General features: G+C 37.4%; 1 protein-coding gene across 4 annotated transcripts in view; it reads left to right on the forward strand.

Annotated features, from left to right (window-relative positions):
- SLIT3 (slit guidance ligand 3) overlaps window positions 1–25020 on the forward strand; it is a 522497-nt gene that overhangs the window by 32416 nt on the left and 465061 nt on the right. The gene's annotated exons all lie outside the window — the stretch shown is intronic.

Consider the following 25020-nt stretch of genomic DNA (forward strand, 5'->3'; position numbering starts at 1 on the left):
ACACACATGTATATGTATATATTACTTTTATTCAAAGTAACAGTGAAAGTATATTGTTCTTCCACTCCCACACAGTAATCCTTCAAAGGGCATGGACCATAACATTATGTGAATACTATTTTAGCTTACTATTGTCTCACTTGTGTGGACGTCAAAACAAACTCATCAATATTATCTAAGTGAATTAGCAGAATTTTCGTTGTGGAATGTGTTTTTTGGTACTGTCCTGCATAACAGTAAGTAATTTTGTATAAAATGTCTCTACAGCTGTTTGCTATTGCTCCCAAAAACACCATAATGATGTCTCTCCAGTTATTGGGATTTTACTGTTTACAACTGTTTTTTAAATTATTTTTTATTTTTGTTTCTTCATGGGACATTAATGCTTACAATACCAATGGAGCATCTTAAAGACATTATTTAAATAGAGGTCAAGGTATTGTCAAAAGCTTAATAAAGTCTGTCAATATCAGTTGAAGGAAGCACATAATGCAGGGTATGACAAAAGGACAGAAAATACGAAATTGAGAAACAAAATGATGAGTGGAAGGTGTGCCACTTCATTCTTTGACATGTTTTTTCTTAGCTTTACTAGGTAAAGCTGAGTAATACATAGGATTTTAACCATTGCTTTTCTTATAATAATTCTGTTTTTATTTATTTATTTATTTATTTACTTACTTATTTTGTGTGTGTAAGTTGTTCGGTTTAGTCCTAAAAATTCAGGGTTCTTGAGAATATCCAATGGTATCAATGCAGTGGGAAACCAGGAATGCTTTATTCAAAGAAGTGTCTATGATTTTACCCCAAAACCCACAGATAAGTAGTGAAGTAGCTGACCACAAAAAGTTGATCAGTTGGGATGAAATATTAATATTTAATTGGTCCATATAGCTTACTACCTTCTACTTGATGTGCTGTTGTCAAATGTCAAGCTGTTCTTGTGCAGTGTAATGCCAATGCAGAGAAACTCTAAAGCTTGTAGATCCTATGTGCCAATGTAAGCCTGCATGTCTGAGGTGCTAGAATGATTTCAGGATACCTCCTCCCAGACTTGTTAGTTGCTTTTCTAGCTATCAGCTTTTCTTTGGCTCCAAAGTGTTACTTTATGAGAAATATTACTAACTGATATTGACTGATATACTTTGCATATGTTCAATAAGCATTTAAATGATGGAGGTAAGTTGTTCAAAATTGGAAGTGCCAGCTGTAAATCTTGAGTGTGCCTCTCTTGCCAGTAGACAGTTTTAGAGCAACACCTGTGTCCGTTGTTGTAGGGAAGGTTTCAGGAATTAATTCTTTTTTTTAGTTCCATTCTGCATTTCTGTCCTAAAAGTTAACTGTTAAAGTTCTGACTTGAATTTTTCTTTCTGTTTTTGTGTTCTGTGTTTTGAAGTTGTGAGCGTGTGTCTATAAACACATGGACAGTGCATTATACACAAATTTATATTGAATTTTGACAATTCAGCTCTATGCTTTGCTGTTAACATGATGTAGGATTTCAAGATAAAATTATTACAAAATTTCGTATACAAAGAGGATCAAGAGTAAAGATGCATACTAGTGGACTGAAAAGATAAACTGAAATTTCTTCCAGAGCCAGATGTCGCACATTTATGTGAAAAATGAGGCAGGATATAAGACACCAGCTGATTCTGACTTTTCCACGTCCAACTGCCAGAAATTGTCATGTAGCTGTATTATCTTCAAAAGGCTGGACTTTGGCTGGTGGCTGGTTCTTTCTAGTCAAATTAGCGTCTTTAGCTAGCATAAAGGCTTTCAACATCTGAAAACACTCAAAATGTGTTTTTGTTGTTTAAAGAAGGGTGGGGGTGTGGGGGGGGAGAGAATGTATAAGCGTGGCCAAATCAAATATCTTTTCAAAGTTGAGAAAAATAATTAGTTTTTCTTTTCTTAAATCCAAAAGTTTAACCCTAGCATATACATGTATAGTTTTGGTTTTCTATGTGTTAAGACAGAGGTCCAAATAGAAATTGGCAGACCCTTAACTGTAGAGATGCTACTGACTTTGGATCTTTGTAAGCTGCTTCCTAAATGCTTGATTAAGGTATTAAAGTATATTTATTTGGCATAGTGTACTGTAAAATCTGCATTAGTACCAAGGATGCTAAGGAGAAGAAATTATGACATGCTTCACAATCTGGATTTCATAAATTGAGATTGAGCAGGCTTTAAATAAATCATGTAATACAAAAAGCATCTTCCATAATTAACAGGCTAAGTGGAAGGATTGCTAAGTGCTTCAGAGTAGTGGGCAAAACAATAAAAGCATTGGACAGTTCTCCGCTGTTGTAAACAAAAGCTTATTGAGAATCTTTGGCAGCATGGACAAATCCATAGTGTTTATACAGGGTTTGCAGTGTGTGCAGTTTAGAGGTATTTCTGGAACTGTGTGTGCTACACTTATTTCATTTATGAAGCCATATGGATTTGCAAATATGGAAGACAGTTTGAATGTAACCTTTCAGAATGAAGCTTTGTTGTTTAATGTCTCCGTTTTCGTATGGCATTATGGATAATATCTAGTTTGAGATCAGTGATCATAAAATACTCATTTTGAAATGCAGGAGAATAAAGACACTCAAATAAACTTAGCACTGCAGTATGGTATTTCATCAATTTTATTGCTTGCATACTTCCCTCTTCCTTCTCAAACTGCTGTGCCTAAATTGGAGTAGTACCTGGCTCACTAGCGAACTCCTCAGGAGCTTGTGGTGCTTCAGGAGCGAGCCCTTCTGTCTATATCCTGCTCCCAGGACAGTCCTTCACTCTGGGCCTTTCCCCTCAGAGGGGGGTGTGAATGGTAAATTGAGGCCAGTAGAGCCATCTGGAACTTAAGGTCTTCGTATTTGAGAGGAATGGATTTTGTTCTTGTCATGCATATATAATGCCTAAGATGGTAGCTTCCCCCTGCTTTGTGAGGGAGTGCATGCAGCAAATGTCAAAACCTGAGCTAATCTGTCACACTGGGCAAAACTGCTGCTGCAACAACGCATCATCAATTGGGTGAAATGAAACTATATTGTTTAATCAATTAAACAATTGTTTTAATTGTTTGAGGGGGTTCTTCACAGAGAGAGTGGTTGCACACTGGAACAGGCTCCCCAGGGAAGTGGTCACTGCACCGAGCCTGTCTGAATTTAAGAAGAGATTGGACTGTGCACTTAGTCACATGGTCTGAACTTGGGTAGACCTGTGCGGTGTCAAGAGTTGGACTTGATGATCCTTAAGGGTCCCTTCCAACTCAGGATATTCTATGATTCTATGATTCTATGAATCCCAGGCCACAGGCTGTATATCAGTGAAGTAATCTTTAGTAAATGGCAGAAATCAGTTTCTGAGACCAGTTGCAAGCTTAACCACTGCTTGATGGAGCCAGCGAAGAATACAAAAATGAAATTCAGTTTCTGTTATCTTCAAACATGTTCCTGTTCTCCTGAAGAATATCTATTACTTAAGTTTTGTGTTCCCTGCATTTAGGAGCTAGTAATGTGTAGCTCCTTGGCTGCATTGGCTCCTGACTGCAGGTTCAAGAAATAGTTTTTGATGTTTGATCATGATTTGGTCCATGCATTTTGAAAAAAAAAAAAAAAAATCTGGTTTGGGAAAGGAAAAAAAGGAATCTTGTAACTGACATCTGAAAAAGCAATCACTTTTACCTCATGTTTTCAAGAGAAGTCTGTTACTGCCTTTTAAAGGAGTGTCATTTTGACAGTTGACACTGTGAGCAGTCCAAAGTGATTAGATAGAATGCTTGGGGTACCAGTATCTGAGAGAATGTTGTTGGTCATATTCTTGCATGCCCTTGGCACAGCCGTCGAGGCTGCACGCAAGTTCATCGGCGATGTGCTATCTCTTCATGTGGCACCATGAAGTTCTTTGAGCAACTGCAGGTGAGGTGCCTTGGTTTTCTTTTCTGGGCTTGGATTACTACAGGTTTTACTTGTCTTTGTCATTATCTCTCTCTCATTATTCCACCATGCTTATTGCACCACACAGTGCTGGTCTGTATGCTACAATCTCCTACCTTGTGCCATCTTTTCTTGTAGTGTAAAAAGAATAACTTGCTTTTCTTCAGTGAGTGTGACTTACAGTTCCTCAAAGCTCTTCTGCATCTTTTGTGTGTAGCTAAATCACATTCGATCTTCAGCAATACTTTTCCTTTCTTCTAAGGGGAAAGAGTTGTTTCTGTGTGCTTGTGGGATGAGTAACACCCTCAGTTTAAACTAGGGATGATTATGACTCATTCTTGCAGCTAATGGTCACTTCTCTAAATGTAATATTGGAGCCTCCATGGAATTTTTCTATATCTACGGGTAGATTTCATCAGTTCCCTAAACCACAGGTATCATTTCCAGCCAGACAAAACTTTCTGGAACTGGCTCGACTAATTTGACTGGCTGAACTAGGAGCCAAGTCCTTGAGTCCTCCCTTCCCTCTTAAACTTGCATCAGTTTACCACTCATACTGTTTACAGTGCAGGTTGTTTTTACCAGTACTTTCAACAGGAACTTGGTTAGCAGAATTGCTGAGACCCAGTCATGTATGTCCATCACATTTATATAGTCTTCCTGAAAACTGCTTCATGGGCAGTTTTAATCAAGTGCCCACACTGAGGAATTGTAGAAGGACCTTATGAGGTTGACTGACTGTGAAATGATATAGTAGACGTAATTCAGGGTTGAAGAACAAGGAACTAGACGGAGAAAAAAAAACAAACAAACAAAACAAAACAAACAAAAAAACATCCTGAAATGTTGAAGATTGTGAAAGAATAAAATGGAAGTTCACAGATGGTCATCAGAAGGCTGGCTAGGTTTGTGCAACAGAGATCCATTGAGGTGTCCTAAATATGCAAAACCTCTATCAGCTAACTGTAGATGAAAAAAGATTGAAAGCTTGCAAAGCTGTTGGGGGATTAGTATAATAGACAACCTCTGTTTATGCCTCTGCATGCATCTACGTATTACCACTGCTGGAAACGGGATACGAATCTGGATGGGCTATGTCTGACTCAGCCAAGCTGTTCCATTACTGCGTGCTTTCTGATTTTCGTCTATTGCAAAAAACTGAACTGGTCGTAATCTTTTCCAAATTTAATTTGCTTCTACTCAACTAGCTGCCTACAACTGAGATATTAAGGATGTTCAGTTCTTTCAGTGGTGAGTTAGTCCAGAAAGTTCTACTGTTTTTTCATGTCTAGCACAGGGATACTTAACAGCTGCCCCTCATCCCCACCAATAAGTTCATACTGGATATCTGACTTTAAAGGAATGCTGTAAAGTCACAAGTAAGGAAATCCTGTTTCCTATAAGACTTGCTTAACAAAAACATGGACAGAATTGGTAGTTTCCCAATAAAAGTGTTAGTAGAGGATAAAAATAACAGGTATAAATTTTGTTAATGAGATGACAGGAACTGACTTTCAAGATATAAGTGGTGAAATACTTAACTGTGTAATTCATCCTTCACTTACACTTAACATCACAGAAGACAAAAACTTGGTATGGTAGTTATTGATAAATCTATGGAGTGTGTGTATAAATAAAAAAGCAAAATAGGTAGATATTGACAGCTGAAGTGTGATTTGTACACTTCAGTAAATATTTGTTGGGGGGGAAATATAAGTACTGTTTTTTTTATCAGATGACATCTTGGCTCATGTTGATAACATACCTTTATTAATTCTTGGGATGAAAGAAGGAAATTCATTACTTCTGTATTGCTTTTGATTCAGTTTTATGTGCTAGTCTTGGCTCAAATAGACAAAATAAATGTTACCAAGGTATGGCCCACATACTTCATTTATCTGTCAATGCTGTATGCAGGGTACCCTGGAAGATTTCATTGTGATGTATTCTTCTTACAGTACTCAAGTGATAATTCAGAGAAATGCTAGTCATTTGTGTAAATGAAATACCAGATATGGTCAGGAAAGTTATTATTTTATTTATTTACATTATTTTTATTTTTTAAAAGAACTTTCTCTTTGCTGTTCCCACAATTCAAATATACAGTCAATATTAAAATTATGGTGGGGGCAGGGGAATTTGGAACTGTTAGTCCAAAAGTTGTTCTTGTAGGAAAGGAATGTTATAGATCTCCAGTACATACATTTCCATATACAGTCAAGTTTCTCACAACAGTTAAATGCTACATAAAATACTTAAATATAGCCTATTTAATGCAGATACTCGGTTCATATAGTAATAATGTAACATAAACTATTATTTATATTAAGTTTACAAGCACTTTATTTTGAATAGAGTAGAATTATACTGTCCAGAAATGATAAATAACTTATAATTTGTAACCTGAATAGTAAATACACATCCCAAAATTAAGAGTATGTAGAGCTTTTTGAAACATCTTAAAAATTTGGAAGTCCAAAACACAATTTCCTTTTGTTTATGATGACTTCTCATTATTTCCTTTTGAATTTTGATGACTTGATATTTAGCACAACTTCTAGTTTTAGTCTTTCCTTGAGAATCTTCAGCTGTTAATCATGTTTTTAGTCCAGCTGCGCATGGTGTTGGTTACTATAGTCCTATTCCATGAAAGCTTTCTGATAACCAGTAGCTAGCCCCTCTAAATGCCAGTGCCATTCCTTGCAACTCTAAAAAGATACCTGGTCCCAAGTGCAAGACAGGACAATGCATGTTCAAACACATTCATTTGTGTAGCAGCAATGGAGACATAAATTTGTCCAATAGCTGAAGTTTCATAAAAACTTCTTAATTTTCTTCATATGTACCATAGAGATGAGATATTGCTAAAACTTAGAAACTGAAGGAATCAAACTGTATTTCCAAAAGGCAAAATAGAAGGCATTTTTGGGGTAAGCTAGTAAAATCCCAGATACCTTACACAAGGTTCAAGGATAGAACTTGATATTACATAATTGTACAACATAGTGAGCACACTATACCTGCACTTCTGTCATGTCTTTTTTTTCAGTGACACAATGTAAGCACAGGTCTCTAGTGTAGGAAGACTGTGCTGGGGGGGAAACAAACAAACAAAAACAACAAACAAACAACAACAACAAAACTAAGTATGAAGTCACCTGTAGAAGCCAAACCTGGTAATTCTGATATGTATCCAGTCTACATCTTGCTTATACAGAAGGTCAGCGTCCTGCTCAGTGTCTTAGTACAGCTGGCAGCATTTGTATTTTGAAGTATTTAAGTAGTTTAAACCACATTCTGAAAAGGTCAGATAATTTTAGAAATGTCACTGGGAAAGCATAAGAAAGTGTAAGAAAGGTTTTAGCATGAAAAAAATCTTTGTCTGGAGCTTTTTTGGAGGCACACTTGAAAAACCACAGTATTTTTTAGCCACATAAAGTACTCTGACCCTGGTGTTACCTAAAGGATAAGGGGCTTCTGCAATTTGGATCTTGATGCTTGTAATATTTTTCTAATTTTAAAGCATATAACTTATATTAGTTTTTCTTGATATTAGTCATGCGTAATTTCAACCATTGGTATTCGTAGTTGTCTGTATGCAAATGAACAATGTTTGACATGCATACAGGTTATATGTTTGGAAGTAATTTAGATTTCTCATGGTCATTTGAGAGAAGTAAAAATTGCCCTGCCCTTTCCTACTACCCTATCAAAAATATGACAAGATGTTACTTTGCCACAGGATCCTGTGATTGCTGTGCTTAAAGTTCCGGGACTGAAGAAATAGTTGCAGATTAATTGAGGAAAGAAGTCCAGCAAAATCTTGGCAAAACTTGCTCCTATTTATCCATCAATGGTAGATTTAGTAATGTGTGCTTCCTTGAACATCAGAAAACCATCTTTTTGCTGTTGGTATCTTTTAAATAATATGGTAGGTTTCACTTTCCTACCCTCGGCTATTGGTGGGGACTATTCACTGAATAAAATACATTTCTTTGAACCGATAAATCTTACGAGAAACCACTTATTCTTTGAAGAAATGTAGATTTGCCTCCTTAGCAGTTTTCTCTTTTAATTGGGTATATACATTTGGGAAAACGATTGTGCCCAATAACTACATATCATAGGGTCTTAGAGGGCACCAATATCCTCAAATTTCAGTGTTGTATGTCTGTCTGTAGCATATAATTGCATAATTATATGCTACTCAACCATTACTGGGCAGGCAAACTTTTTGTTGTTATTGCGGATGTGAGGCTTTTTTTTTTTTTTTGTAAACATTAAAAAATATATATCTATTTAAGAAAAAATAAAAGATGCCTCTTCTCTGAAGGAAGCTATTAGCAGCTCAGTCAACAGATCTGCACAGGAGGAATCCAAACATAGGAAGAGTGCAAGAGAGGCAAAGGGCAGCTACCAAGAAAGCAGGATGCATGCTTCAGTGAATTGGGCTTGGTTTGAATTAGTACATCTGACCAGGGTTGCAAAACAAAGAGGTTTATTTTAATAATATGATAATAAACGAGCCTGGTTTCATCAAAAACATTTTCATAGTAGGTCACTGACCCATAAGAACTCATGGAAAAACAAATTTGGGTCTCATTTATATATACAGGAGGTTCTGTAACCACAGAATTCTTAAGCTTCTGAAAGCAATGGTTAAAAATGTAATGGAATCATGACATTTCCACTACAGTGTAACCATAATTTGGTTGGAATAGATTATTAGTGTTTAACATTACATAAGAGGTTTTAAACATTGTTTTCTGTGGCTTGTTTGTTTGATTTTAGCACTTTTAAAAAAAAATTCTTGATGAAGATTTATGAGAGTATTTGCTTAAGGAAAACACTTAGGGATTTAGAAGTCATTTCTCCAGGGACTGTAGGAAATACTTCAAGGTTTGTGTTACTGTAGGGTAAGAACTGCTGCATCAGTGGTCTGTAATAATTTGGATGAACTTTGTTTAGCTTAAATAATTTTATCAAAAAGGTTTTACTTTTGTGAGCTTCCTCATATTTGAATGATGCTACATCAATGCTACAGGCTAAACTTCCTGCTGTCAAGCACAGTAGACATCAAATAGTCCTGTTGGTGAGTGAAATGCTGATGAAAATGCTGATGATGAATTCAAAGTACTTAATTACCCCCCCCCCCCCCCCTTGGAAAATATATGAATATGTAGGTCTTGCAGCCATTCTGTCATCAAACTTGCTTTTCCTCTGGAACTCATCTGAAGCTGCAGCCTTACATATAGAACAGAACAAATTAGTATTGGTTATAGTTAACTATTGTTATCTTTTATGCTCGTGTTATGTGTTCAGTTGTTTAGAGACAATCTCTTCTCCAGATTTTCCTCTTTATCTATAGTTAGAGTATGAGGATCACATGGAGAAGAGAAAGTTCTATGGTTCATGCAGATGTTCTGGATATTACGTATACATTTAATTTTTGCCTTTGATCATTGAGTGGGATAGATGTGATGCAATACATTAGGAATACAAGAGATAAACACAAACTTCTCTAGGTACTGAGGCATGTCAGGAAAACTGACCCCCTGCATTTGATAACTTGCTGGGAAAATGAAAGGGGATCAGAGGTAATTATCAGAGAAAGGGGGTGTTCTCAGTTTTTAGATAAGAGCTTTGGTAATGACAGCAGATTTTTGTGGTTGGTTACCCCTTGTGGCTTGGTAGTGCTGAAAATGTCCTTTGAATAAATTGTGATAAGTAATTCCCACAGGCTTGTGATAAAGTAGTCAAAAGCTGGTCTTTGGTTCTCAAATTTGTCTAGTGTACAGTGTGTTCTTTGTTCCACTTAATTATTTCCTTGTCTTCATTCTGTTAGCTTTGGAAAAAGTATCCTTTGTTAAGCATCCAGTTTGATTTTAAGCAAAAGATGATTCTGTTTGTCTTCCTATTTTAATAGTACTGCTTGGCATATAGCCCCAGGGAGGAAGGAGCAACACATTGCCACAGAAGCATTCTTTACTATATATGGAGAGGCGTGGTGAGCTGTGCTGGTATCGAGTTATTAAAACAGATCAATTAGGAACACTGTTCTATTTCTTCTGGTAAAAATTGCAACAGTAGTTCTACTTGCAAGTTTTGCTAATTATTCACAGCTATTTCTGACTTCTGGAAATGGTTAGTTTGATTAATATAAACTTTTAGGACTTGTCAGCAGGGGCAACACAGCTTGGAGATGTTGATGCTAGAATTTACTTTTTGTTTTCTTCATAGAGTTTCAGCCCTGACCTGGAGAGATTACACTCTGATGTAAGAAATAGCTTCACCATGTTTATCTTACTGGCCTCACAGAAATTGGTGGACTGTCTACAGTGGTGGATGTTTAGGGATGTTGCAATAGATTCCTTAGGTTCTTTGGATGAAGGCCAATTATCTTCACATAGGCTGTGGAAGAATAATTAGGAAGTAACTACTTTTTTTTTTTTTTTTTTTTTTTTTTTTTTTTTTTTTTTCCCATTCAGTGTTAGAGATTGGAAGACAAAAATTCAAACGTTCTGTGTGAATTCTCTTTTTTTTTTTTTAAATTTGCAATAAGAGAGCATTGGTATTAAACGTAAAACATAGCAGAAACTGAAAAACATCTTGCTTCGGGGTGTATTGATCAAGGTTTTTTTGATTTATTTGAATGATAATTAAAATGTGAATCCTTATATGTTAAGGCCTGGGACAGGCAGATATAAACAACCAGCCAGAATGCATGTAGTTGATTGCTTTTATAAATATATGGTAGTGAGTTAAGAGGTTGTACATAAACTGTTGCCCTTTTTCTGGGTTAAGGGGATTTTCTTGCTGTTGACATAGTCGTTAGTAAGTGTTCTTTGTTACCTAAGATTCTCTATTCCTTACTTCGGTTCAGTTGGTACTAACACTTCTGTCCCTTTCTGTATGATGTAAATTGTTGACTGAAGTCCTTAATGCACATGTGAAAGGTGTTAGACCTTTTTTGTTTATTCATGTTGGCTTTGTGAAATGTTGAAATTTAAACCTGTTCTTCGTACTTATTTTTGCCTGTGTTACTAGTTTGTTCCCAGTTAGGGGAAGTCTGTATATGATGTTCACACAATGGCTCTATCCTCCATCTTGATAAGAGATTTTTTCATATGCAAAGATCCTGAAGAAAAAGAGAAATTCTTATACTGAGATCTGAAAACTGTTGTGTTGCTACGAGTTTCTATGCTGCTTCTTCATGCAAAGAGAAATGTAGTCTGCTTCCGATAGAGGGTAGATAATCTTTTCCAGTCTAATGAAAAGTTACTAGTAGAGATTATTACTTCTGACAGCTTTGAAAATGTGAACCAGGACCACCCAGTCTGCTATGTTTGTAATAAGGGATCTCAGACTTGTAACTGTTGTAAACAGTTTTCTTTCAAAAAAAATGTTCCTTAGTGGCATACAGTGCTATCTTTCACAGTTTTTGGAAAAGCTTCTGTACTAACATGTCATGTAAATAACATTCATTTATCTCACACCATAAGCTTTTAAAATGGTTGCACTGGACTTCCTCATAGCAACCTTATTGAAATTGTGTTATATATCATCTTGCTTTATTTTCTAGTTTAGTAATATAACAAGATGCTGACAGAAAGTGAAGTTGACTTTTTTTTTTTTTCTTTTTTTCCCCTGTGGAAGCTGCATCCTTACTGTTTTCCCCTATGAGAAGAACTGATACAAAGCAAGGGAAGAAGTTACATTAATGACCACAGCATATTTCTTGATGATGATAGGATTTTCTGATGAAACCATTGAATGAAATTGGCCATGCTCTGACTTTACTGTTTCCTGAGTCAGTACTGCTTGAAAGAGAAAACTTAGTAACTCCTTAGAGTTCAATAACTCCTGTCTTTCTGTCTGAGTCTGCTGTTATGCATTATTTCATTTTTATTGCTTCTTGGTTACACCCAAGCTTGTGATGTAACCGATTCTCTCTTAAAGAAACTCTCAGAAACTACTTCAACTGCATCATGTTCCCTGAGGCTGTTCTCCAAGGACAATGCCATAGAGCTCTTAATAACAAAGGAGAAAAATTTAGCTTGTTTATTACCAAAATGAGATCCAGATGTTTTGAGTGTGAAATAGAATAAATGATCAAGCTGGGGAGTGAACCCAGTTACTTGGATAATTAATGGGTGTTAAAGGCTGGACTACCAAGACTGCTCCCTTGAAAAAAATACCCATTTTAAAAATTCAAAAGCACTGTAATTTTGACTTTCTTTTGGAGAATTAATTGTAGAATAGACAGCATTGTGTGTGTAGATGTTGAATCAAGTTTGAAAGATGTTTAACTTGTGAGGAAAAGAGTGGAGTACCACTAATTTCATGACAAATGTGCAGTTGTTTGATTTGGCAGTAAAGCCATCAATGTTTGGTAGAAAAGCAGACGTGTAATTCAGAGGCCAGCAGGTATCATATTTTTCCATAGGTTAAAAATAGGTAATTTTTATATCAAAAAAAAAAAAAAAAGATGATTATGTACAAAATATCTAGGCAATTACTGTGTTCAATGAGAAAATAATAAAGCTGACAGTTTATTTCATAGCTTCTGTGTCATCTTCAGTTTCTAAGTAGAACGTATTCAGTAATATCCAAAACAATGGTATTAGTAAAAAATAATTCTGCAAGATATTTTGAATGGAAAACAAAGGTGTGTATAAGATCTTTATACTCTTCTAGGAGAGGGAAACCATAGCCATGTAAGCTTGGTGATTTCTGCTCATACTTTGAGTATTTGCAGTTTGTGTAAAGCATGTTTTACTGATAATATACTCAATCTTCACAGAATTTCAGTAGCTTAATGAGAAACACAATTGCCATGGAAAATTGTACAATCTCCTAAATTTGAGTAATACTTGCCTCTTTAACATCAGGCTTCCATGCAAACAGTATTCTCCATAGGAAGGATGTGAGTGTCTATTGGGTGCTATGGAGAGAGCATGGAGGAAATTTCTCATGTAGATAGTGGGTGTACCTTCACTGTATGTTTTCAGAAAAGGCTTTGCTTTTTACTCAGTTCACAGCAGAATAATTTTACTCTGAGCATGAAGCTGAAAGTGCTCCTTCCCAAACTACTGAATACAGTTGTTTGCAGTATGATCTGTCTGACGCTGCTCAGACCTACATGAAGTGTATGTTTGTACACCTTGTGAGAAAATTAATGAGGTCACTGTAACGATAGTAAAAGTAAAAACCCATCTTTGTCAAAAGTCTGCAGATTTTCGATAGTTTTATCACCTACAGAAAAACAATAGTGCATGAACGCTAAATACATAAAATAATCAAGGATTGTCATTCATTTAAACTTGATAGCTGCAGGACTCTTTAATAACAGTCCAACTCTTCTCCTCAAAGAAGGATCAACTAGAGCAAGCTGCTCAGGCCTGTTTCCACTCCATCTTGGCAGTGTGTTATTGACAGTACACTAACTTTCTAGTGGTTTGTTCACTGTTAATCAAGAAACTTTTGCTGACTGGCAAAAACCCTTTTAATTTGGAACTTTGCAAATTAACTGTATGTTGTATTACGAATGCACAGCCATCTGAGATTTAAAATGTTCTTTTACCTGTTTCTTTGACTTCTGAACCTTGAAATTCTTTCTGAACTTTCTGACATCTTTGGTTGTACAGGTTTTGAGAAGGAAAGGATATTCAACAAGCAAATGGCAATAAAAAGAATGTTGAAATTAGATTCTTCTTCATAATTTGTAATAGGGAAGGATGTGGTTTAGATTCTTCTTGAAAAAAAAAAAAGATTGCAATGGTAGCAAACTGAGCAAGTTAAAAGTTGCAATGCGTGGCTGAAGTGGCAGATTAACATAGTCATTTTACCATGTTGAAAACTGTTTCCCATGATGGAAAGGTTGCAGACCTAGGAATTTGTTAGCTGTCTTGATCTGTACAGGAGTGTTTCTATATTCAACTTCTTCTCTTCCACTGCCGCTATCATGCCTTTCATTTACATTAGATGTAGCTGCTGTTTGCTTTAGTTGTGAAAGGATCTCCAGAAGACAGCAGTGCCTGATCTGGAAGTGACACTTCAGATTTTGTAAGCATGAGAGATCCAGCTAAGTCAATAGCCCAAAGAAGCCTTCTCCTCCAAGAAACATGACCTCTAGCTTGAAAACAATGGGAAAAATGTCTTATCAAGATTGAGGTTCTGTATTCATTCAGAATTTATCTAGTAGCTAATAAAAGGAATAAAAGAAAAAAAGATAATATAGGTTAAAAACATCCCATGTAAAGTGTAGGTCTTTTCTTCTATGTCTATCTCATAGAATGGTCCTGATAAACATTTTCTATCTTACCTCTGGGCTGGTAGCGTTCTCTGTTTCCAAGCTCCACTGGCTGTTTCTTTTTTAATAGTCAGGGGAATCTTAATAGTTAAGTTTCTCTCCTGTCCCAGCTTCAGACAGAGGAAGAAATATTATTAGCCTGGTTGGAGCCAGGAAGGTAGGAATTTCTCAGTTAATAACTTCTCCTTTGTTTTTTTGAGGGCCCTTGATACTCTGTGATTGACGTTGACACTACCATTGTTTCCCTCCTTTCCATTGCCTTCAGGACATGGGAACCCCCACATGGGCAGTAGGCTGAGGGAGGAAGGGGCGCTGGCACTTGTTAAGTATATAACCAAAATATTTTTGAGAGGGGAGAGGATGTTTGCCTGTTGTTGAAACACTATGTTGCTGGATGTGGCCCCTCCAAAAACAAAACAAATAAACACACTGAAGGATAACAGATGTATATGGGTCACTTTTAAAAGTCACAAATTCTGTAAATATTTATTTTAATATATCTGAATCATAAAACAAGAACATGCAGCTTGTAACATAAGCAAGCTGTGAAGTATAGACATTTATGTATTTGCATTATTTGAGAACGGAAGTCTGTATCCAGTACGTCTAGGAGGAGCAAAAGTGCTTGCTTGGAGGCATGTGAGGATGTCCATTGTTTGGACAAAAGAAAATTGGCTGAAGTAAATCAAAATGAAAAGAAAATACTGTTCACAGAAATACATGCATAGATAAATGGGTGAACGTACATATGCCTATGTATCCATGTACAGACATAACCCTCTCTCAATTGCAATTTTAACTATGAATCCTTTACTTGTCTTCTTGCTGTTCAAAAAGTTTTTTAGGTCTCGTGTTGGGAACATAGCTCAATTTGTGTAGCTGACGAAGTTTGTCTAAAGAGGCAAACTTTGCCCGGGAGAAGTGCTTTAAATGTAGAGATTTAAAACCCACACATGTAATGATTAGTATATATTTACAATTTTTTGTGTTGAGTTTTAATTCTTTCCTGATAAACTGAACTGAAAATAGAAAATGTACCAAAAGCCAGAATATAATGACCATACCAGCTCAGACCCAGTGTGCCAGTAGGGCAGTATCACATCTCCAGTTGAAACATTAAGGAAGAACAAATGGAAGGAAAAGCAAACACATAAATGATACTTCTAGAGAAAACACGCTGAGCCTCAAGTGGCCTGTGGTATAGAGAATCATCAGTTGGGCTTGGTTATTAATATTATTTATTATTTTTCTCTTAGTTGTTTGTATACTCACTTTATACTCACGTAAACTTACAACTAATGGTATACAATCAATTGTTAGGCAATTTAACTGCTTGTTAAACAGAAAAAAATAATTCCTTTTGTTTTCTGAAGCTACCATAAACAGTATTGGATACTTCCAAGCTTTTTTTTTATTATTACAAAATATGAGGACAACTGTTTATCACCTTCCCTTGATTCATAATTGCACAGATCCTTACCATACTTTACTCCACTGTTTTCATTGTGGGAAGTCTCTGGCTTAGAAGTCATTTCACTATGAATCTGCTCTGTCACTGATCATCTTTCTTATCTTTCTCCAAACCTTATGGGATCTTCTCTGAAGTGGAAATTCCAAAAGTTTTTGGTCTTCAATATGTGGATACACCATGAATTTATACAAAGAATGAATATGTTATCTAGTAGTCTTCTGATAATTTGTAATGTTTGCCTTAGGAATTGTGACACAGCAGTAAGTTGATATTTTCACGGGTCTACTTCCCAAAAAGTGTTTTTTGATTTGGAGACTGTTGTTGTGTGTGTCGACTTAAAAGTCTGCTTCCTTACACGTTTATTAAATTTCACCTGCAATTAATTACATGTTACTTTGCCATTCAGGCATTAAATAGTGCTAGTTCTTTTTGGCATTTGTAATCAGCCTTCACTTTGTGTCACTAATACATTGTCACACACACAGCCTCTCATTCTCACATTTTTGGGTCACATATGAGTATGCCGAACTGTTTCGGTCCTCACGGAGGTTCTTCTTTGGCTTCAGTGGTGACCTTATTACCTCTACTTTTGCACAGATAAATATTTGGATAAAACAAGGATTATTTCACAGTGGTGTATTCATTCTGTGGTGCCTCCAAATATTTTAACCTTTTAAATACTTTTAATTTTTTTCTTTCTGTTATTCATTGAGGTCTGTGTATCGAAGTTAAAACAAGAAATCCAATACAGTTGCATTTCTGTTCTCACAGTCCTGGTTAAAATGTATAATTTGAGAACCAGATCCTTTGCACTTCCTGATAGTTAATTTTGGTGGATTCCTTTCTTATGGCTCTGCAAAGTAGTCATTAGTAGTCATTTTTGGTATCTTTTTGTTCAGTTTTGGCACTATATCTTGATGAAACAAACTATTTTACATCTCAGTGGAAGTGGGTTGCAATGCACAAAATACACTATTTTTTTGTAAATTTATTTTTATGTCATGCTTACAAGCATGATATAATTTTCTTTTAAATTTAAAGATAAGACAAGTTTTCCATAAGGAATAAACTTCAACCTTGTGATACCTGACTTTAAAGCATGAGAAGTTTTATTTTAAGAACTTGAAAGCCATCTAAAATTAAGTATGATATTCTGGGAGGAAAGGTGGGGAAAAAACACTATGGTATTGTTGCTTTCTTTGTGTTTGTTGGTATTGTTTTGCCTTAAGCATCACACCTGTTTTAAATTAACAGTGTAACAGGTGATGTCTCAAGCAGTTGGACCCCAGTTCTTCCCAAATATGCTTTTCTGTTTGTTTGTTTTCTGAGATGGATACCTTCTTGGTAGCTATGGCTGAATCAGGATCACCAAACTGTTGCCACTGTCAGGCAGTGTTTATGGAGGATAAGCCTATTTTGATACCTATTTGCCTGACTGTGTTGATAAGGTCTGTGACTACTTCTGAGGAAAGCCTAACATTTTTAATTTTCATATACCTACACAACTCAGTGTATGACTGTAGCTCTATTTGCAGCTGATCTCTGTAACACAGTCTTTGACATATCTCAGTATTGACTGCATAACAAGCTCAGATAGCTTCCATCAAGTAGAGTTAAGAAGTTAAAAAGCTGAGGAAGGGTTAAAAATGATTGGTAGTTATATGCCTGAGTGCAACTTGGAGCCCAGCACCTGTAAAAAGCTTGAGTGACTTCAGCTGCAGCAAACGGTCCCTGACAATGCAGTGGACGACTGTCTGTCTGTGGGGGAAGAATAAGCAAGTCTTTCTGAAATTTTTTATTATTTTATTATGTTTCCTGATTTGTAGCTTGTGCAGCTTTTCTCTCTAAGCATATTGTGTTGTTTGACTATTATTAAGTAACTTAGTACTCTGTGTAAGAAAAGTAGATTTATTTTCTCCACTGCTAAGAGTGAGTCTTTCTCAGAGCATAGCTCACCAGTTTCTTCTTCTAAAGGTTTATTTGATTATGTCCTTGGAGGTGCACTATCATTGTAATTGGCTTGTTCCTTGCTTGTCTTATTTTATATCTACCTTGAAAATAATTTCTTGCAATATCCAGAAAAAATCAACAAGTAAACTGAGTTGTATATATATTAGGAAGTAATAGCAACATGTCTTGCTGGCTGAAGGAAGGAGTTTTTCTTCTTGTATTAAAAATGCATGGGCACATCTGATAAGAGGCTGAAGTTTTATTATGTAAAGCTATCACCCAAAACTATTGTGGTGGACTGAGATATGCATATATCATGTGCTATGAACATTATTATATGTCAAGTGTTATGCATTTTATATAAATAGCTACTCCTGAAATACCCCAGTACTGCATATACTGAAAGTTTAAGTCTGTATTCCTATGTAAGGTGATTAGAAGAGTTGATGGCTTATGTGTCTGGCAGTATGTGAGGGATTTTAAGAGGAAAAAAAAAAAACACACCCAAGCATATTTGAACTTCAGGTAAACCGAGTTTTCCAGTTTAGTAACCAATCCTTTTTTTTTTCCTAATTATTTTTTTCTAATTTAAAAAAAAAAAAGTACTGATGCCTTAAAATCATTTCATAAGAAACAATAGATCACTTCTGTAGCAAACAACTGTGTAAAGAAATATAGGTTTAACCTTTACTAGTTACAACTCCCCAAACATAGTCCAGCAGAAACATAGGTGAACATACTTTTGAGACTAGGGGAGGATGTTGTGCTAATGTGGTGGTCTTAGATGAATGCATTGGAGGTGATGTATGGACTCCTGGAGGCCCAGTGATTACATGTTGAGAACTGTTGTGTGAAGTTGGCGATTGGTTGGCTCTTATGGGGACTTCAGGAGCAGAATAACAGAACAGTATGTGCAAAGTTCAATTTCCCATGTGCAGTAGTGGTTAAAGTAACTTGGATGATGGAGGGGGTTGCAGTGTACAGAGATTGCTGACTATACAGTCAGCATGTGTTTAATCAGATTTATGGTTTGACTCAGTGCAGGTATTGCCAGAGCTGGTAAGACTCCTGGAGAGCCTCTCCGCACAGTTCTTCAGTTTTCAGGAGACTTTATTAGTCTGGGCTCCATGCTGTGCACATCCACAAAGTTGTTTCTGGTCCAGCACTGGAGCTAATCTATTCTGTGGCATTAGATGATTATGCACCATTCTCCCCAGTGCTTAGGATTCCCGGAATACTTTTCAGGTCTTACTAGCTCTAAAACATCCAGTTGAAAATACTTCAGAGACTGAGCAGTTGCATTCTCATCCAGCAGTATTAGGTAAAATAAACTGGACCAGATCTTGTCAGGCTTGGCACCCATGATTGCTTCTTCCCTCTGGATGTGGAGACAGTTGGTGGCATGTATGTGTACATGTGCTAGTTGCATGGCGGCTGTGTTTCTAACATGAGACAAGAGGACAGATCGAAGATTTTATATGTAATGTGCTGTGAGTTGTTCTTGCTTGGAACAATGCAAAGGTGTTGGTGTGACAGTCAGAATTTGACTACTTTTGCTCAGAAAATGTTAATGATTTTTTTGTCAATTCAGATCTACTGAATTGAAAAAAATTCGACTGACAAAGCTGACATGCCATTACCTCATGATGTAGATAGTTAAGCGCAGCTGCAAAAATGGCTTGGCTTTAAAATCCAAATTCCAGCTATCATATTTTCACAGTATTTTTTATTTTAAATGAACAGCAGATTAAAAAACAGAATTACCTATGTTTGTTAATAGTGCAGTCCCAAGAACAGTGCCCACTAAATCTTTAAAAATTTTAGCACATTTTCTTTATATCTTTTTTTTTCTATCCATTTTTATTTTGCCATAATAATAAATGGCTTCATGTTTTCCAGTGTATTTGTTACAAAATTAGAAATGCTGTTAAGATTAGAATTAACCATCTCACAGGACTGAGATTTACAGTGACATGGTGATGACAGACTGTCCAAGGTAAAAGGACCAGGTGAACATAGGGAATTTCTGTACTGCTCTTCTGTTTTCTTTTTTTGTGAAGGTGCTGCTGCCCAACTGGTTCTTTAAAGTGTGCTCAGCGGTGCTTTGAAGGTCTGCTTAGGAACAGCTATGTTAGAGCTTGCCCTGCCCTGTGCTGGCATTCCTAATGTTTGGTTCACCTTGTGCTTGAAGTTGCTTTCATTGTCATATGGCTTGCTGATAGATGAGGATAAAGTCAAGCTCGCACACAATGGTGTGTTAGGAACTATTCCATTAAATTTCATTCATGTTTGGCACTTCTCTTTCAAACCAGAGGAAACAAGTCTTATTAATGACCATGCAAAGTGTTTGCTGTTTTCATCAAATAGTTTTCAAGCACTTCTATTTTTCTTTTATAGGGTTTGGAAACATCCTGTTTTGCAGTTCGATACTTCTCTATTAAGAATAATCTCTCAAGCTCTCTCAGCCTTATACTGAGATGACTATTGCACTAGGAGCTATTTACATACAGTAGGTGTTGTTCAAGAGAAACAATGCCCTGGTAATTCCCTGAGTTCCCCTGAGAATCAAACCATGAATAAAATGACTTTGGGTGGAAATTGCAGCTTGAAGTGATGGAAATGTCTGGAGAGTTCCATAGCTTGAACCAAGTCATCAGTAACCATGGACTTTGAAAATGTTTGTTGTTACCTCAGGTTCTTTTCATAATCAATTACTTGTGTTGCATTGTCTTACTAACTGCAGACATTCCTGTTTGACAGAATGTTGTACTCTTGCAGTGTGTTGAGGACAGTATCACATGCAGAAGCACTAGCACGTACTGATGAGTTATTTCAAAAATTAAGCTTATGCATGAGTTGAGGCAAAAGGACAATGGCATTGTAGTATTGGTCTAGACAGGAGGATTCAGCTAGCTTACTGCTGCTGTATAAGAAGACTGACACTTAATTTATAACAATACCATGGTAAAATTTTATGATAAATTTGGACCAATATGCCATGTTTACTGCCAGTGAGCTGTGGATTGTGGATGGAGTGTGGATGTGAGCTTTTAGATTTTTAATTAATTCATTAATTATTTCGTGGACCTCCCTTCATATGATTTTTCTTTTTAAGTAAAATCAATACTAAGACAATATCAGGCTGGAATCTTAAAATGCTTAGGAAGAGGACAACATGCAAAAGCAGCTTAGAACTTAGTGGTTTTGGAAAAACAAGTGGAGAAAAATATTGTTAAATTTTCTAAGTAATTTCTCATTTAGGTATATTTTTTCTCTTGTTCAAGAAATTGTCATCTGTTCTTTCAACGTTCAATACTTTTTGAACTAACGTTTAGAATTTTGCTATTAAATAAATGAATTTCCATTGCTTATCATAAAATCCTGTAGTTCTGGGAGAATACCAGGAGAGCATTCTGGGAGAAAATCAGAACACACGGTACTCTTAACTTTGCATAGGTGTGACAGAAGATGATTTAGGCATATGTGAGAAGTGCAGTATACAAATGAGCATCTTTACAAACTGTTTAGTGCTGCAACCATTCCCCAAGTGAATGTGACAATTTACCAATGCTGGCCCTATCTGCTCTGTATCCTCTTTCAATTCCTCTTCATTGTCTGTTTTTGCTCCTTCAGCCATTGCAGGTAGGGCAGTGTTGGCTTATACAGAGATATCGTTTAACATACTTGCTTGTCCAGATTATATTGATAAGGGGGAAAAAAAATCACATTTGACTTCATGGGTTCCAATGACAAAGTGACGCACTGGGTGGATGAGGGAAAGGCTGTGGATGTGGTCTACCTTGACTTCAGCAAGGCTTTTGACACCGTCTCCCACAGCATTCTCCTCAAGAAACTGGCTGCTTGTGGCTTGGACTGGCGCACGCTTCGTTGGGTTAGAAACTGGTTGGATAGCCGGGCCCAAAGAGTCATGGTGAATGGAGTCAAATCCAGTTGGAGGCCAGTCATTAGTGGCGTTCCCCAGGGCTCGGTGCTGGGGCCGGTCCTCTTTAATGTCTTCATCAATGATCTGGACGAGGGCATTGAGTGCACCCTCAGTAAGTTTGCAGATGACACCAAGCTAGGTGCGTGTGTCGATCTGCTCGAGGGTAGGAAGGCTCTGCAGGAGGATCTGGATAGGCTGCACCGATGGGCTGAGGTCAACTGCATGAAGTTCAACAAGGCCAAGTGCCGGGTCCTGCACCTGGGGCACAATAACCCCAAGCAGAACTACAGGCTGGGAGAGGAATGGTTGGAGAGCTGCCAGGCAGAGAAGGACCTGGGAGTGATGGTTGATAGTCGGCTGGATATGAGCCAGCAGTGTGCTCAGGTGGCCAAGAAGGCCAACAGCATCCTGGCTTGTATCAGAAGCAGTGTGGCCAGCAGGGCTAGGGAGGTGATCGTCCCCCTGTACTCATCTCTGGTGAGGCCGCACCTCGAGTACTGTGTTCAGTTTTGGGCCCCTCGCTACAAGAAGGACATGGAGGTGCTTGAGCGAGTCCAGAGAAGGGCGACGAAGCTGGTGAGGGGTCTGGAGAGCAAGTCCTATGAGGAGCGGCTGAGGGAGCTGGGCTTGTTCAGCCTGGAGAAGAGGAGGCTCAGGGGCGACCTTATTGCTCTCTACAGATACCTTAAAGGAGGCTGTAGCAAGGTGGGGGTTGGTCTGTGCTTTCACGTGCCTGGTGACAGGACGAGGGGGAATGGGCTTAAATTGCACCAGGGGAGTTTTAGGTTAGATGTTAGGAAGAACTTCTTTACCAAAAGGGTTGTGAGGCATTGGAACAGGCTGCCCAGGGAAGTGGTGGAGTCATCATCCCTGGAAGTCTTCAAAAGACGTTCAGATGTAGACTTAGGGATATGGTTTAGTGGGGACTGTTAGTGTTAGGTCAGAGTTTGGACTCGATGATCTTGAGGTCTCTTCCAACCTAGAAATTCTGTGATTCTGTGATATATATTCTTGTGTTTGCTGGTGTAACACATCCTATTCTAGAAATTCAATCTCATTTTGCTTAGTTTCTGTTGCTGAAAACTGCAAGCACAAGTTCAAATCCTTGCAAATAGAGTTAAGAATATTCAAAAAACATATTCCTTGGATGTGGCTTTGAGAAGTCAGATAACTCAGGATGGACAGAGGATAGTTGTGTACATGATGAGAGCTGAAATTACAATTAGAGTAATAACCATTAGAATTCATCTGTACAGTTCTCTGGCAGTCTTTTTCATTGTGATAGATTAAATAAATTCAACACAATATTAGTCAAGAGCTAGCAATTGTGCTGAGTGAGAGTTAAACTAAGAAATGTTTTAATCCTGGACAGATTGGAGAGATGGGCAGTCACCAACCACATGAAGTTTAACAAAAGCAAGTGCCGGGTCTTGCACCTGGGACAGGGCAACCCTGGCTGTACGTACAGACTGGGCGACAAGATGCTGGCGAGCAGCCCCGCAGAGAGGGATCTGGGGGTTTTGGTTGACACCAAGTTGAATATGAGCCAGCTGTGTGCCCTGGTAGCCAGGAGGGCCAACCATATCCTAGGGTGCATCAAGCACGGCATCGCTAGTCAGTCGAGGAAGGTGATTGTCCCACTGTACTCTGCGTTGGTGCGGCCTCACCTCGAGTGCTGTGTGCAGTTCTGGGCACCACAGCACAAGAAAGACATTGAACTGTTGGAGAGTATCCAGAGGGGGAAACAAAGATGGTGAGGGGCCTAGAGGGGAAGACGTGTGAGGAGTGGCTGAGGGCACTGGGCCTGTTCAGCCTGGAGAAGAGGAGGCTGAGGGAGGACCTCATCGAGGTCTGCAGCTTCCTTGTGAGGGGGAGTGGAGAGGCAGGTGACCTATTCTCTGTAATCACCAGTGATAGGACCAGTGGAAACAATGTTAAGCTGAGGCAGGGGAGGTTTAGGCTGGACATCAGGAAGAGGCTCTTCACTGAGAGGGTGGTCGCACACTGGAACAGGCTCCCCAGGGATGTAGTCACTGCACCAAGCCTGTCTGAATTTAAGAAGCAATTGGACTGTGCACTTAGGCACATGGTCTAAACTTTTGGGCAGACCTGTGCGGTGCCAGGAGTTGGACTTGATGATCCTTATGGGTCCCTTCCAACTTAGGATATTCTATGATTCTATGATTCTGAATGTAATGAAAATTGTCAGTAATTTTGGGAAGGTTACATTCTAGACTCATCACACTTTTTTCATTGTATTTCATCCTGTTAAGATTTTTTTTTTTCTAAAATATATTAATGCTTAACTGAAAATATGAAATTAATGAGGATTAATTAAGTTGTACGCTATCAACCTTAAAAATAAAAAAAGCAATAGTAAGGCTAGTTTAATTCAATATAAAACTGTGAGATTTCACATGGGGAAAAAGAATTCAGTTTAAAAGTTCCTGTATACTTTCCTAAATGCAAACTAGTGCTTAGTATCTCCCATGTTCTAATTGAGTGTTTCATTTTCTGGTTTGTTCATTAATTTCAGAAATGGAATTGAGTAATTGGTAAAAGTACTGTGAAATAACCAATTTTAATACCTGCTTCTGCTAGCAAGTAGCATGCCTAATGTGTAATATTTAGGCTCTGTAAGTAAGGTTGGAAATCCATCCTTTGATCTATTATAGGTGTCAGAAAGAGAAGCAAATATTTCTTTCTCCCCTCTTCTTCCCCCTCCCCGCCCCTTTTTTTCCACAAGACATGTTCATATGGTAGCCATGTGAAAACTCTACTTTTCTCACCCTACAGTCTAAGTGTGATATTTGAAAAGGCTTTTCAATTCAAAAAGAATTTTGAATTCTGGTAGTGATATAACTCAGTGTGTAAGGAAACTGGAAAACAGATATTGAGTGCTAAACACTCAATGTTTCACTCAAAGTGGGTTTCTGCAAACTCCTGGTGTCTTCTGTGATCCAGATTCTAGGAAATATGCATCCATTATCAAAGTGAAATTTAAGGTAGACTAGAAGAAGGGAGGCAAAAATATGGTCATATATAAGCATACGCAAGAAGTTATCTTCCTATTTAGAGTAGTGTAGCTGTATAGATTTAGTTTAGGTTAACTTCAAGTAAGTAACGTTAATTAGGACTCTGAAAGCTAGTGACATTTTATTGTCAGTGAAAAAGACTTAGAGGGAAAAGAAGTTTCTTATCAGTAGCTCTGTTTTTCAATATTGCAGGGCTGTTTTATGCGTTTTACCAAGGACTACCAAGTAAAATGGACTAATGTACAATCACGAAGATTCTTGCAGTTTATAGAACATCTTAAAGATAGTATTTCAAAGCACCATGTATTTTGTTATCTGTATTTTCATACGTTCTACAACACTGCACATATTTTCAAAGCAGAAATTTAAGAAAATTC

The sequence above is a fragment of the Anas acuta genome, chromosome 14, assembly GCF_963932015.1.
Source record: "Anas acuta chromosome 14, bAnaAcu1.1, whole genome shotgun sequence".
Classification (NCBI taxonomy): domain Eukaryota; kingdom Metazoa; phylum Chordata; class Aves; order Anseriformes; family Anatidae; genus Anas; species Anas acuta.